Below are 14,692 nucleotides of genomic sequence, written 5' to 3'. Positions count from 1 at the left end.
TGATTCCAAGTTAATAACTTTTAACAAGACAAATTTATTACAAGGATCTGGAGTACTTTGAAGCACCAGAGCTACACAGTCTCCATTTACAGACAGCTGGCAAGAAAGGAAATTCTCCCTCTCCTTTCCTTCTCTTGGTGGCAGCTGAAGCTTTGAGCCCATGACTGAATTTCTGTTGCCTTTTTTCTTTTCTTTCTATATACGAAGGTCTTGCTTTTAAAAAGGAAATATAAAAGAACAAGAAAGCTATCCAACTGCCTCCTAACAACAGCAATTTGATTATTCTGAGTTGCTACGCATCCTTTCTTGTGGGGAAGCATTGGAAGTCGCTTACATAACCTTTGCATGAACAACCTTGACGCTCGGTGGAGGGGAGATTCAAATGTAGACTGGCAGCATTTCAAGGACTGTTTTCTGCTTGAATTCTCCAAGCTTGTCCACCTCAGGTGTGCCTTCTTTCCCTGTTCAGGGATGTTTGTTAGAGCTGCAGGTACTCCTGTACTTACAGCTTGCATTTGAGGTTGTTTATAAATAGAATTCTGCTCGCTTTTCATGCCACTGGCTCTTGAGCCAAGGATCTTTCTGTTCTGGCAAGGAGAAATTAATAAATCAGCCTTGTAGGGATGAAAGCCAAACCAAAGGGTTTTGGATGAGTAATCTTAGCACATAGTCATTTTTGAGAAAGAACACTTTTAACAGCTGCAGTAATTTGGCTTTCACAGCTCATTCTTTTTAAGAAAACTTTCCATTAATTGAAAAGCTGGGGAACCTGCCTCTTTCCTAGAGTGGTTCTCTTTTTAAGGTGACTGATTACCACAAATTCTTTAAGGAATCTCATAGAATCAGGTGGAAGTATGGGAGTTTTTTCTCAAGTTTGACTGTAGAAACTATTGAAACTTTGCAAATCAAGACTGGTTCAGAAGGATTTAAACAGACTGAAAATATGACACTGCAAAAAGAGAAAAGGAACACTGTGTGATTAGATATTGGTATTTGGTGCTTAACTTGGAATGCAGCCCTTGAATAAAATACATTTATTTGCCTCCACTCAAGAGAGCAAAGTTATAATGAAATGAAAGAGGCTAGAGATAATGCTTGTGATTCTTTTTTCTGAGTGGGAAAAAGAAAATCATCCAGAAAGAACTGAAAAAAAATTTAGTGCAAAAGGAGAAAAAACACTATTAGCTTCTTCTTTGTATGCATTTCTGCACATGGGTTGGGTTCATGCTGCATAATTCAACATCATTCTCTGTTGGAGACTTCAGAGTAAACAGTATCATAGGAATGGAAATAAAATGCATATTTAGAGGGCCCAATTGAATTCTGAGGCTGAAATTTAAGACGTATTTCTGTAAAAAGAAGTTTTCAGTGTAGCAGAGTAAGTGCCTAAATTCTACAAGGCATTTAATGTAACATTGGCCTGCTTAACTTTATGATTACAGGAACAGAAACATTTTGCAAAGCAGCAAATAACTGAATATTATTGAGAAGTTTTACCCAGACAGAGGTGGCTTGAAGTCCCCTAAAGTCCCCATGGTTGGTGTTTCTTTGGCTCTTGGACTTCAGAAATATATCAAATCCCATGCAGATACCACATTTCATTGTATCACAGGACAGGGATTTCAGAAGTAAATCAAATCCCATCCAAATATTCCATTTCATTGTATCACAGGACAGCATGTGCATGTCAGGACAGTCACAGGGTGCATTTTATCCATGCAAGTAAGTCACAACATTTTTTGGCTAAATCTCAGCTTTGAAATTTTCATGATTAAACTAATTTATTCAACTGCCTTACAAGAATCATTTTGAGATTGTGATGGAGCCAAGACCTTTGTCATAAACCCTGCCCTGAGCAGCTCACTGTGTCACCAGTGGTCTGACGACGTCCATTTGCACCTCTGAGACAGAACTGGTGAATCCATTTCTTCCTTTGCATAGTTGATATTTGTGACTGTATTGTTACAGTTTTAGTAAAGAAGGTGCTTTTCATCTTTTTAAAGTGCATTTACCGTAAGCATGTAAAAGTTTATTTTTTATGTAAGCTGAGAGCTTGAGGGGAGCAAAAAGACCTTTTCAATCTTGAAAGCAAAATCTCATCTCCCTGAGGGACAGCACATTCTGAGCTCAGAACACTTCAGCTGTGTGAAAAATGTGTATTTTATGATTGGCTTTTCACAAATATTAAAATGAATATTATATGTGTTATGTTAGAAAGTTATGCTGTATTAATTTTCTCAAGTAGTGTGTTAAATACAGTCTAAGGTTATAACATAAGGTTAAAATAGGAACTATGCTATGTAAGATACTTCTTTTAAAGAGAGGATTCACAGCAAGACAGCAGCCACAGGACACCCAGATCTTTCAGAGAAAGAGAATTTATTGCCCCATAATCAGAAGAAACGAACTTCTTCCTGCCTCACTCAGCCGCCGTCAGGATTCAGAGGAAGAAGCTGACACTGCCCAGACAGAATCCTGTGTTTGAATGGAATTTATGCCTCATGTATGAGGTGTATGAATATACAACAGGCTGTTGTTTTTAAGAATTAATCCTCTGTTAACTGTGTCCTTTTTCAGGCTTATTTTGCCCAGAAAAGGTACCCAGACTGTCCATAACTCTTTGTTTCTATTGTCTCATATTGTCCTAATCCAAATCGTCCAAATTTTTTTTCCTCTCATTATATTACTATTTTAATAACCATTTTATTACTATTAAACTTTTAACATTTTAAAAACGATGATTGGCGTTTTTCACAAGCTGCCAAGATCAAAACAAATACCCCGGGCTTCAGAGCATTCCCATTTGGAGATGCAGTATTTCACTTAATGGCATAATTATGTTTTGGGACTTTTTTAGAGGGTTTGCTTTTGTTTGCCTGGGGATTTGGGGTGGTGATGCCCTGGCACAGGTTGACCACAGAAGCTGTGGCTGCCCCATCCCTGGCAGTGTTCCAGGCCAGGTTGGATGGGCCTTGGAGTAACCTGGGATAGTGGAAGGTGTCCTGAGGAAAATAACTTGGTTGGGTGTTGTTCTGGGGACTTTTTTTGGTAATGCTGAGCATGGACACTCCTCTTACTTATAAAGGGTCAAGAGAAAAAAAAAAAAGTCTTACAAGTGATCTCATGCTGACAGTAAAAAACAGTTTATGGATTTGTGTTAACCACAGTCTGTTGTACCTAGTAAATCCTGCGCTATATGTAAACCTTAAATGGTCAGAATGTCTTTTCTTGTCTTTTTCTCATCATTATCATGTTTTTCCTACCTTGCCCTTTCTCCTTTTTTTGCAAATCGTCTCTTCACACTCTCTTCTCACCAGTGCCCCCCACTAGAGTTTGGGGGGAGTGTTTGGAAGACCCCCCCAGTACCATCTGCAGCACCTGTATTTACTCCTGTGGAACAAATAAATTGGCTCAGTGCTTTCATGAGCTGCTTTTCAAACTATTTTCATTTGTATTCATTGGAACACAACATCATTTTGCTATTATTTGCTGGTCCTTCCTACCAGCACTACACAGGTGTTAAATGCTAAATAAGCAACAGGAAAAAGATCTTGTTCCCCAGCTAATGGTCTGATTTTCTTGCACCTGTCTCTCATTCTGTTGCAATAATGACACCACAAACTGTTTCCTTGTTCACTGTTCTTTACTTTCCCTGCGTGCCATCCCTTATCATACACTTTATGGTATATTTTATGTCATTTTATAGTTCTGTTTTCATGCTGCTTAAATTTCCTTAAATGTCTAAGGTATGGTCTCAGTCAAATAAAGATACCTGACCCTTGCTTCAAACTTTGCAGTTGTCTGACAGGAAAAAAAAAAGAAAAAAAAAACTTTAAAGTTTGGAGAGATCTTGTAAAATATGTGCTGTATGGCTGGAATAATCCCTGCTGCAGGAAGAACAGTTTGTAGATACTGTAGATGGCCATGGGGTGGCACATGCAGCCTTAAAAAGCTCTGAATTACTGCTAAATTCTTTCCCAGTGGCACTTTGGCATGCTAAAAAACTCCACAAAGGATTTTGGCTACTGGGAGTAATTCCCAGACAGGAGTTTGAAGAGTGAGAAATACCCAGATGTGTCAGATCTTTTCATGACACCAATTAGTGATTAGTCTGTCGCTGCAGTGGCTTAGGACTGGTCAGATTTCAACCAAATTTGAAAAAAAAAAGTAAGGAAGTCTTAAAGGTAATGAAGTATTTATGACACAAATCCAAAGGATACCTGGCCTCACAGTCTTTATGAAATTATTTATATTTTGGATTTCACAGGTTTTCAATATTAGCCAGCTACAGATGTCAGATTTCACAGTGCAATCACTCCTTTTTTTCCTGCCAAAGTATATTTTTTAATTAATAAATCAATAGAACCAGAATCATTATATAGATAAAATACTTATTTTTATTAATAGGCGCTACATCTATATTAGAATATTCATTTGCCGGACCAAGCTGCAGCCTGCCTGTTATTGCACTGACATCATTGTGTGTTATCCTATCTGCACTCCCAAGCTACAATTAGAACCATTAACTGGCTTTTCTCCCTCACTAAGGGAAAGTGATAATTGCAAAAGCTTTCCTTGGCCACAGCTCTCCAGCTTGTGCAATGAATCAAACCCATCAAGCCAAATATCCAGGAGCTGGTTCAGTATTCAGGCCATGGAAATGCCAAGAAAGTGATGCATCTACTTCTGGCAATGGTGTGTATTTGTAGGCACTCATTAGCATAAAGTTAAGGTTAAATTAATATTTGTATTCTAAACTCATCTTTGACTCTGGGCTGTGTCAGGGTTTTCATTCCTCAGAACACAATCTCTGGTCTGAAGAGAATGAACAACTGACATAATGACATGAAGTCACATATTCCATAAAATTCAAAGGACAGGCTGATAGTTTAGGTTGTGTCCTATTTTCAGATACATTCCTTTTAAAATATTCTTTCTTTGGAATTTATGTGCTGAAGTGCACTTTTTCCAAAACAATAACAGGCAAGGAGGTTCCTCCTTGAATCTTCTCTGAAAGGTTTGTGCCTGTTCAGTTGACAGAGTGGATGGGAGAGGGGCCACGCTGCTCTTTAGCCATGGGTTAAAAAAAGCAGAGTCACACCTTCCCTTCATCCACTGGGTGAGGGCTGCAAAGGGCAATAGGCAAATATCACAGAGGAAACCTTCACCCTTAAAACCCACAGCCTTTGAGCAAATAACAACAAGAAATAGAGTTATAAGTAGCCAGATTAAATCACTCTCATATTTATCCTCTGATATGTTCTGCTTTACCCTATTTTCTGCAAGAAAACAGAGTTCACTTCAGAAATAATTTTAATATCTGCTCTGATACACCCTCCAAGCTTTTCAGTGCTAACAGGGAGCAACATCTCTCTCTCTCTAAAGGAACTGGGATTGTTTCTGGGTTCTCAGAAGGGAGGAAATTAAAGCTAATTTGGAAGGTGATCACACCAGAGTATGTGCTGGAATCCAAAATGCAGGGAACTCTCAGAACTTTGGGCATGTTTAGAATTAAAGTTTAGAATTAAACACAGGATTTGATCTGAGACCTTGGAAGAGGCTTCCAAGCTTAGGTGCTATAAGTGAGAATGTGGATTTGTAGTTTAAAGCAGAGACACGTTAAGTTAAGAAGAGGAAAGTTTAGATTTTTAGAGTTTAAGATATAGAAAAAATAAAAGCAGTTACAAAGGTAAACAAGGAGTTTAGAATGCAGCGCTGTAGGTTTGTGTGTCAGAACATGGTTGGCTAAGAAGCTTACACTGTAGCATGAGTCCATAAGACAAAATATTTTAGGATTAAGTAAAAAATATAAATATCCTTGTTGGCAGTGTTTCATTGGTCAATAAATCCTTAAAAGGTCTCATAACTAGAAGTCTTGTGACCTTCTAAACCATACTGTAAAGATGTGAGCTGAACTCCTGTCTGTGTAAAAGATAAGAAAAACAAATCACATCATCTAAAAAACTCAAAAATCCTATCTCTAACTCGTTCAAAATTCCTTCTCAAATCCTCCCACGTATGGAGCAGTTTTGGACAGTGCAGGAAGGGAGGAACTGCAGGAGAGCTATCCATGCTCTCAGGATCTAAGCCAGACTTTGACAGGCTGAGATCTTCAGGCTGGAATCTGACAGTTTATTCTGCACAGGGTATCAGCCAAGTTAAAGCCCTTTATTGTTGCAGTGTTGTGGGTCCCCAGGACAAGGTGAGAGATGAGAATTGACTCCAAACTCTCAGAAGGCTGATTTATTATATTATTTTATTATATTAAAAGAAAATTATATACTAGAACTATACTAAAGAAAGAGAAAGGAGACATCAGAAGGCTAGAAAAGAATGACAATAAAAGCCTGTGACAGACTTAGAGAGTCTGACACAGCTGGCTGTGATTGGTTATTGATTAAAAACAATTCACATGGAACCAATCAAAGATGCACCTGTTGCTAAGCAACCTCCAGACCACATTCCCAAGCAATCAGATAATCATTGCTTACATTTCTTTTCTGAGGCTTCTCAGCTTCTCAGGACAAAAATCCTGGCGAAGGGATTTTTCATAAAATATCACAGTGACACTTTATCAGCCTGTGCGAGTCTGTATGGCAAAGAACTCCAATGGGGCAAAGGAATTAAACTGATGGAACTTCACAGAAAAAGATACCTTTGACTCAACATTCTGACATTATCAGACTTAGTTAAAACACATCAATGTATTTACCCTGTTTTGCCCATTTTGGGAATGTGGGCTCCCTTGGGATAGGGGAATTGGGATTGCAGCCACAGGCATTGTGAGAGGTTTGTGTTTGACCAAGAGCTGGTCCTGCAGAGCACACTGCTAGATTTTAGTGTCTTACTCTGGTATTTGGTACACTTTGATTACGAGAAATGAAACCCAGTTTCTAGAAGGTCAGTGCTATAGAAAGATGATTTCCTGACTTGATTTCGATTCATTTCCTAATCAAACTCCTCTCATCTTACGCTCAGTATTGCATTTATAATTTAATTAAAAAGCAGAAAGTTTGCAGATTTCAAATGCCTTTAATTTTATATAGCTCAAAAACCAGCATCTGTTTCCTATGTTCAATATAATTGTGGAAGAAGAAAAGAAAAACACAGAAAGATTCATTCTGTCTCATGACTTGTAATGTGATTATGGTATTTTGAACATGGAACTGACAGTAAAGGTCAGGCCTCAGACTGCTGGAATGAAAAAAGCCCACAATATTTACAGTGTTAAGGCCAATATTTAGTCAGGTACAAGTGAGATATTTTTGTCAAATTTTCAGTTCTGTGAACGCATTATATAACTGTTACTTTGTTATTCAGCTTGGCCCATGACCTAAACCAAACACAGAAGTTAAAAATTAACATTTGGGCTTGATTCTGATGCTACTTGTATTTATTTAACATAACTAGAACTGGTATTTCTATGCCTTTCAGTTATTATGCAATGGGAATTATAATTATTAGGCTGAATCCTAATTGTATTTCTTATTGTGTAAAGGGCACAAAATTTCAAAGAAAAAATATTTTTAAAGGAATGTGTCTGAAAATAGGACACAACCTAAACTATGAGCTTGTCCTTTGAATTTTATGAAATACCTGACTCCATGTCATTATGTCAGTTGCTCAGGAAAATGTTTCCTTTTTTGTTAAATCTGACGTCACCAGAATGCAGCCTGAGGAAAAAAAACTAAGAAATTTTAGAGGCAATGTTCAGGAAGAGGAGAAAGAGGTGAATAACAATTCTTTTCCTGTTTACCAAGGTGCCTCCTTTCCAGTGATTCTGTGTTTGCAGTGAGATAACAGGAATTCTCCTCTCTCTTTTCCTTTTCCTAAGGATCTGTTGCCTGTCTCTGCTTGGCTCCACTCTTCCCTTGCTGCTCTTTCATAATGGAAGATTTGCCAGTTCCTTCCTGTCAGCAGCATCTGTTCCCTTCTCTCTGGCTCCCCATCTTACCCAGGTCACTTTTATTTCAAGAAGTTAGAGAATAAATAGTCTTCAAAAAACTGAAGAGTCACCACAGCCTTTGTTGACTTTTCACCATTTCATTCAGTGTGTATTTCCATTTTATAGTCTTTTTGTGGTTTAGCAGTAGGACAATATCTTATTAGCACTCAGTCAGTTGAACTTTTCTCATTTTAAAGGCAGCCATGGAGCATTAGAGAATTTGGCTGCATGTCTGGCAAAATTGTAATTTCTGATCTACTTTTGGCCTGGGTTCTGAGTTTGAGTAGGAGCAGCCTGGGCACACTGTGGGACACCTCTAGACTTAAAAACACTTCTAAAGCTTCTCTTCAGCTGTCTTGAATTTACTTCCTTAAATAATATCTATGATCTGGCGAGAAATTAAACTCTAATTCCTTCACAGGGAACATTTAGTAGCAGGAATATTCTTGCTTTGTGAGGTGAGCCCTCAGGACAGGACTGGGCCAGGATGCACATGGGAAACAGAACTTGGACCATGAATTTGGGATATCAGCAGTAGCCAAAAGCTCTGGTGCCTGTTTATATGGCCTCCAATGTGAACCACAACATCAATGTGATATCACTTTATCATCCATCTGACCTTGATGGTGGTCACTTCATTTCAACAAATAAAGAAACGCTCCTGAGCACCCTGGGTCTCCCACAACAGGCCCAATACTGAGCAAGGGGAGCCCTGGGCTCTGGATCCAGAGAAGTGTCCTTCAACATTAAATGTGTCTGATTGCTTTAACCAAATATTTGGATGTGAATCATAACTATGTGATCACTTTTGAGGGCAACAGAGGTTTGAACAAAATACACTACCTCAACCTGAGCTGGACCTGTGACAGTGTTCACAGGGGTCTCAGGTTGAGGGGAGAGACGAGGATCTGACTCCATGTTTCAGAAGGCCTGATTTTTTATTTTATGATATATATTACATTAAAACTATACTAAAAGAATAGAGGAAAGGATTTCATCAGAAGGCTAGCTAAGAATAGAATAGGAAAGAATGATAACAAAGGCTTCTGACTCAGACAGACAGTCCAAGCCAGTTGACTGTGATTGGCCATTAATTAGAAACAACCACATGAGACCAATCACAGATGCACCTGTTGCATTCCACAGCAGCAGATAACCATTGTTTACATTTTGTTCCTGAGGCCTCTCAGCTTCTCAGGAGGAAAAATCCTAAGGAAAGGATTTTCCATAAAAGATGTCTGCGACACTGGACCCAGCTAAAAAGGCCCAGGGAAGATACAAACATTTTACAAAATACATTACTAACATAGCCAGTCTTGGCATCACACACAACCCATGGCACAAGGTGGGCAGCAGCACTTGGAATTCCTGGGGAAGCATTTTAACATTTGTAAAGGCTTAAGTCTGCTCCTCCACCTTGTTATTTCTGACGCTCTGTTGGAATCAGAGCAAAGCTCTGGCTCCTGTCACCAACGAGGTGACAGCACACCAAACAGAAAGGAAATGCAAGTCTATTTCTTGTATTAAAGTTATACTAGAAATTTGAAACTATTTTATTTCCAAGCCAGCCACATTTTCAGCTGAGTGTCACTGGGCAGTTAAAGGCTCTCACTGTAAGAGGCCTCGTGGTTGTGTTATGGTGTTTTGTTCTCACAGGGCCTTCACTGCTTTTTGCAGTCCCAGCCTAAGCAAGTGAATAAAACTCAGCATTTTTGCACAGAGACATCACTGAGACATAATTATTTTCTTTTTTTTCTTTTTTTTTTTCCCTTAGGATTTAACCATATTGGTGCCCTGTGCCAGATATCAAAACCAAGCCCTTGTGTGAATTCTGCTGCCTCAGCTGCCCTGAAGAAGGGGTGGGAGCAGAGGAATTCCCCGCCCTGGGAAGAGACACTGCCAGCCCTAGGGAGGTGTGTGCACGCTGGGAGTCCCTGTTCTGCCTGGATGTGCCTGCAGCAGCACAGCTGTGCTGGCTCCAGCTTTGGGGACACAGCCAATACTCAGCAATTTTTCTGACTCACAATCTTCCCTGTTGCCCAAGCAGCTTCTGGAACAAATTTTTCTCTCTGTGCTTTATCCCCCTTGAATGAGTACATTTTAGCATTATTTAAAGGGTTCAGTCAGAATTGGCAGATTTAAACATCAAAAATTTGAGGCATTGAGACATTCTTTAAAAAGTTGGGGGTTTTTTTAATGATCACTTAAATTTAATATTCTGTACTAGTCAAAGTCAGGTGAACCACTTGAACAGAATAGCTCTGAAATAATTTGAACAAGCCAACAGAGGGAACAGAACTCCATTGGGGCACCCAGGAAACATCCAAAAAGATGCTGCCTTGTCTATTTGTCCTGTCAATTAAGCTCCTATTAATCTCTTCAACACATGCTAAGATATAAACAAAATAATAAGAGCTACCAGTTCCAGTCTCTGATTCTTTGTTGCTATTCCTTAGTTATTTATCATAATAAACTTCTAATTTTGCTGTGTTCTTTGTCGCCAGCTCTTTGTGTCAACAACTCTTGAGTATTACAGAGCACTAAACAGAAAGGAAATGCAAGTCTGTTTCTTGTATTAAGTTATATTAAACATCATAACAGACCAGGGGACTGGAACTTGATGATCTTTATTGTCCCTTCCAACCCAAAACACTCATTGATTCTCTGATTGCTTTTGGCTTATTTGGTTCTTAAAATATACCTGTATTTCACTCACAAAGACATTTTTGCTCATAATATGAGAAGTGTGTACTTCATGTATTATATGTTAAATATAACATGGGCAGTCCAATATATCCTGGATATATAAGACAGGTTTGTGGGATGCTTTGAGGTTTCAGTGCCACATGTAAATCTTACGTATTTCTCATGTGTCCTATGATGCTTTCTTTGGGCTTTTTTTTTGTATTATTTCTAGGTCATAAATGAAATTCCTAGATTATAAAAACAAATACTAATACACCTTTTATATTAGTGAGCTGTGCAAGATGAGTCAGTTCTGAGTTAGCCCCTGTGATTCCAGAGAAGTTCATCACCATCAATGTCACAGAAAATGGGGACAAACAAAACTGGCTCAAAGGTACCTCGTCCCATGTGATCTGAGCAAACAACATGAACATGGATGGCACAGTGGCTCTGTTGGAATCAGAGCAAAGCTCTGGCTCCTGTCACCAACGAGGTGACAGCACACCAAACAGAAAGGAAATGCAAGTCTATTTCTTGTATTAAAGTTATACTAGAAATGTTAAACTATTTTATCTCCTAGACAGCCACATTTCCAGTCACTGGGCAGTTAAAGGCTCTCACTGACCTGAATCAAGTCCTGATTTCTGATTAAGAAGACACAGAAGCATCACAAAATATTGCAGGATCAAAGATGAATGAGGCTTAATGTTCTGTTTTGTTGCAGCTTATACCAGGAACTGTTGAAAAGGAAATCATCAGGAAAAGTTCTGCACCTATTTTTACAATGTAAATTTCCTTTTCTGGGTTTTGTGAATATAGAAGCTTTGTCCTTGCCTCTGGCAGTAGGTCAGAAATTAATTATTAAACACTGGTCCTACAAAGATCTTGGCTGGTATCAAATTTTTTATTCTAGCAGGATCATGAACGGTCATGTTCAAATTCTGCTGAGTCCAGAATGCAAGAGTAACTCTGTTTGACAAATAGAAACAATGGAGTGGAAAATCAGAGAATCATAAAATATTTGGGGTTGGAAGAAACTCTAAAGATCATCTTGTTCCAACCCTTGCCATGGACAGGGACACCTTCCACTATCCCAGGTTGTTTCAAGCCCCATCCAACCTGGCCTGGAACAATTCCAGGGATGGGGCAGCCACAGCTTCTCTGGGAAACCTGTGCCAGGGCCTCACCAACCTCACAGTCAAGGGTTTTTTCCTAATTTCTAATCTAAACCTACTATCTTTCTGTTTAAATACATTTACCCTCAATATTATTTTCACTTTATTTTGCTCTTAACCTTCTACAAGTTTCCAAGCTTAATACCATTTGTATAAAATGAACTGAAAGTTCTGCAACTGATTCATTAACACCCCTAATTGAGAAATACCTGCTTTAAAAACATTAGCATATTTAGATTCTTTTTAGTTGCAAATGAAATACAAAATATTTTCTCTAACCATGCAAATTATAAGGATCTCATCATGGTTTTTCCCAAAGGTGTAGAAAAACATTCCTTGGAGCTATCTTTCCCTTCTGTATTCTGACTATTTTTAAATCCTTGGACAGGCTCAATCCTACGGCATTGCTTGAATTTCCTTAGGTCCTGACTGTGATCTGTATGAGCCATCAAATTTTCATTGGCATTTTTAGCTTCCATTCACAGCAACCTGCGTTTCTAACAACTGTCTAATTCTCACTCCTATCACTTTTCCTATTTTTCATTCACTTCTGCTATAGTGGAATAAAAGGGCCATGGCCTGACCCAGCAGGGCTCATGAATATTTGCTTTTATCTGTAAACTTGAGAGGGTGAAGATGTTTTTAATGTAAATGAGTGCGTATTGATGAAGTATTTAGCGTTTCTGCATCTTTAAACATCTCCTAAACAGCCTTCACATTTTTTAGATCAAGTTTCTGTGTCACTCTGGTGACACTTTGCTCGTGCCTGCTTGCAGCACATGAAAAATTTCCTTTTTAGAACATCAAGGCTGCACAATGGATGTGCTGCTGAGACACACTTGCTTGTTCTTTTAAAGCCAAGATCAACTGCTTAATTTACTTGCTTCATTTAAGGATTCCAGGAATTCTAAATGCTCTGGAAGTATTTCAAAGGAGAGTGTCAGTGAAGCCACAAGAATACTGAGCAATTTTTTAAAGAGAAAGGACACTGGTGGCAAAGGTAATGACAGAACCAGAGTGACTCAGGAAATTGCTGCCAGCTCCTCTGCATTCTCCCCCTGATCTGTAGAAATTGGCCCTGAGAATTATTCATTAGAACATTCAGCAGCTGTGCTCAGTTTATTTATTCTGCCAATTCTGAAGCCAACCTTCTTCTGATGTCACAGAAGTATAATGTTGAAACATTAATTCTCCTAGCAAATTCTATAAACATAAATTCTCCATTACATATATAGCAACACAGTGTTCTAATGCTGACCCTTCAAATACACCCTGCACTAAAATTTAGAGGCTTAAGAATATTTCATGTCTAAAGCCAAATGAGCTTTGCCATGTGCATGTTGAACCCTCCACACTAATCCATTTCTTGTGATCAGGCAGGATTAAAATTTCAGAGTTCTACAAAATGCCATTATGAAAAGCAGATTGCAAGGAGAGAGCCAGTACATCTAATTTCAAACCTGCAAACACTGAGAATAACCCTCTGAGCATCATCTCTTACCTTAAAAGACCACTTAAAATTATAAACTAATTAAGTGGTTGGTGATGAGCAGCAGGACTGTGGGGAACTGGTTTGCTTTAGGAGGGAATCTGGTGTTTGGGTTACCCAGTGCTTAATCAGGTGGGAATTCTCAGGGTTCCTCAGATCAATCACAACAGGTCTCTCCTGGATCCTCCAGTGCCAGGCATTGTATTTGAGCCAGTATTTGAGCCAGGCATTGTATTTGAGCCAATATTGCAGCTGTTCCTTCACAGGCACCATCGGTTTATAACACTCATTCAACTGCTCATTTTCACAGAATTTGTAGGAAGGGAAGAAATCCTGGTCTGACAAATTGGTCCAAAACTCATCCATAGGTCTAAAAATTAGCAGTAAGGCTAGAAGATGGACACACAGATAGCATAATCCCATTAGCTTGTTTCCTCAGGAAAGTGACCTAGCGAAAAGCCACAAGACTCAGTGGAGGAAGATCCAAGGTCATTCTAACCTGTTCTGATCCATCAGCTGAAATCATGTTGATCTGCCCAGTATGAAAGGTTAAAAGCTGCTCTGTCAGTTCAATTTGTTATTAGAATATGGAATTGCTAGAGGAAAACACATTTCTGCTGATAACTGTAGCATTTCATTCTGTGTGCATTAGGGAATCCACGTTTAGAAAAATTGCCAGGAAAATTAATGCTTTAGCATATGTCATGTATGTTTTGTGACATCAGAGAGAAGGGACTCATAAAGGGTACAATAAATACTTAGGAAAAGAAAATAATACAGCCAAAAATGTTCTTTAGTCATTAAAAAGCAATCTAATGGTACTGATTATTAAAGTGATTGTCTTACAGACTACCTAGATAAAATACTTGATGATTTGGGCCCTCACAATAGAATCTGATTTTTTTTGATTGAGACTCTGTGATATTTTCTGTGTTGAGCAATGATTGCTAACACACGATGGTAGTATGGGAAGTGGGGAGTCCCAGTCATACAAACTGATTAGAGTCAGGCTCCCTGACTGCCTTATCTTTACAGGGAGTTTCCTGCCAGGTGTCCAAAGTCAGACCCTGTCTAAGAAACTCATTTCACAACCAGGACAACAAAATATATGTTTGGTATCGACATTTGTCTTTTTTCTGCTCACATTTGGTGGGTTTTTTTGCTTAATCCAGAACTGTGGAGATTGTGTTTGCTGATCAGCTTGGAAATGTCTGCATGTAAATTTATAGAACAATTTCATGTCTTTCATGTTTAATTTTCCTCCCTAATGGCAAGGGGGATTCATAACACAGACTTGTCTATTTTTTTGTAATAATACCAATGATAAACTAATTTCCTTTGATTGAAAACAATCTTTAATCTCCTTTAATACCCTGATGTTTGTGGTTGTTGTAACAA

Source organism: Geospiza fortis, unplaced genomic scaffold, assembly GCF_000277835.1.
Source record: "Geospiza fortis unplaced genomic scaffold, GeoFor_1.0 scaffold23, whole genome shotgun sequence".
NCBI classification, from domain to species: domain Eukaryota; kingdom Metazoa; phylum Chordata; class Aves; order Passeriformes; family Thraupidae; genus Geospiza; species Geospiza fortis.
The sequence above is the reverse complement of the archived record's forward strand: the minus strand, read 5'-3'. Positions refer to the sequence as shown.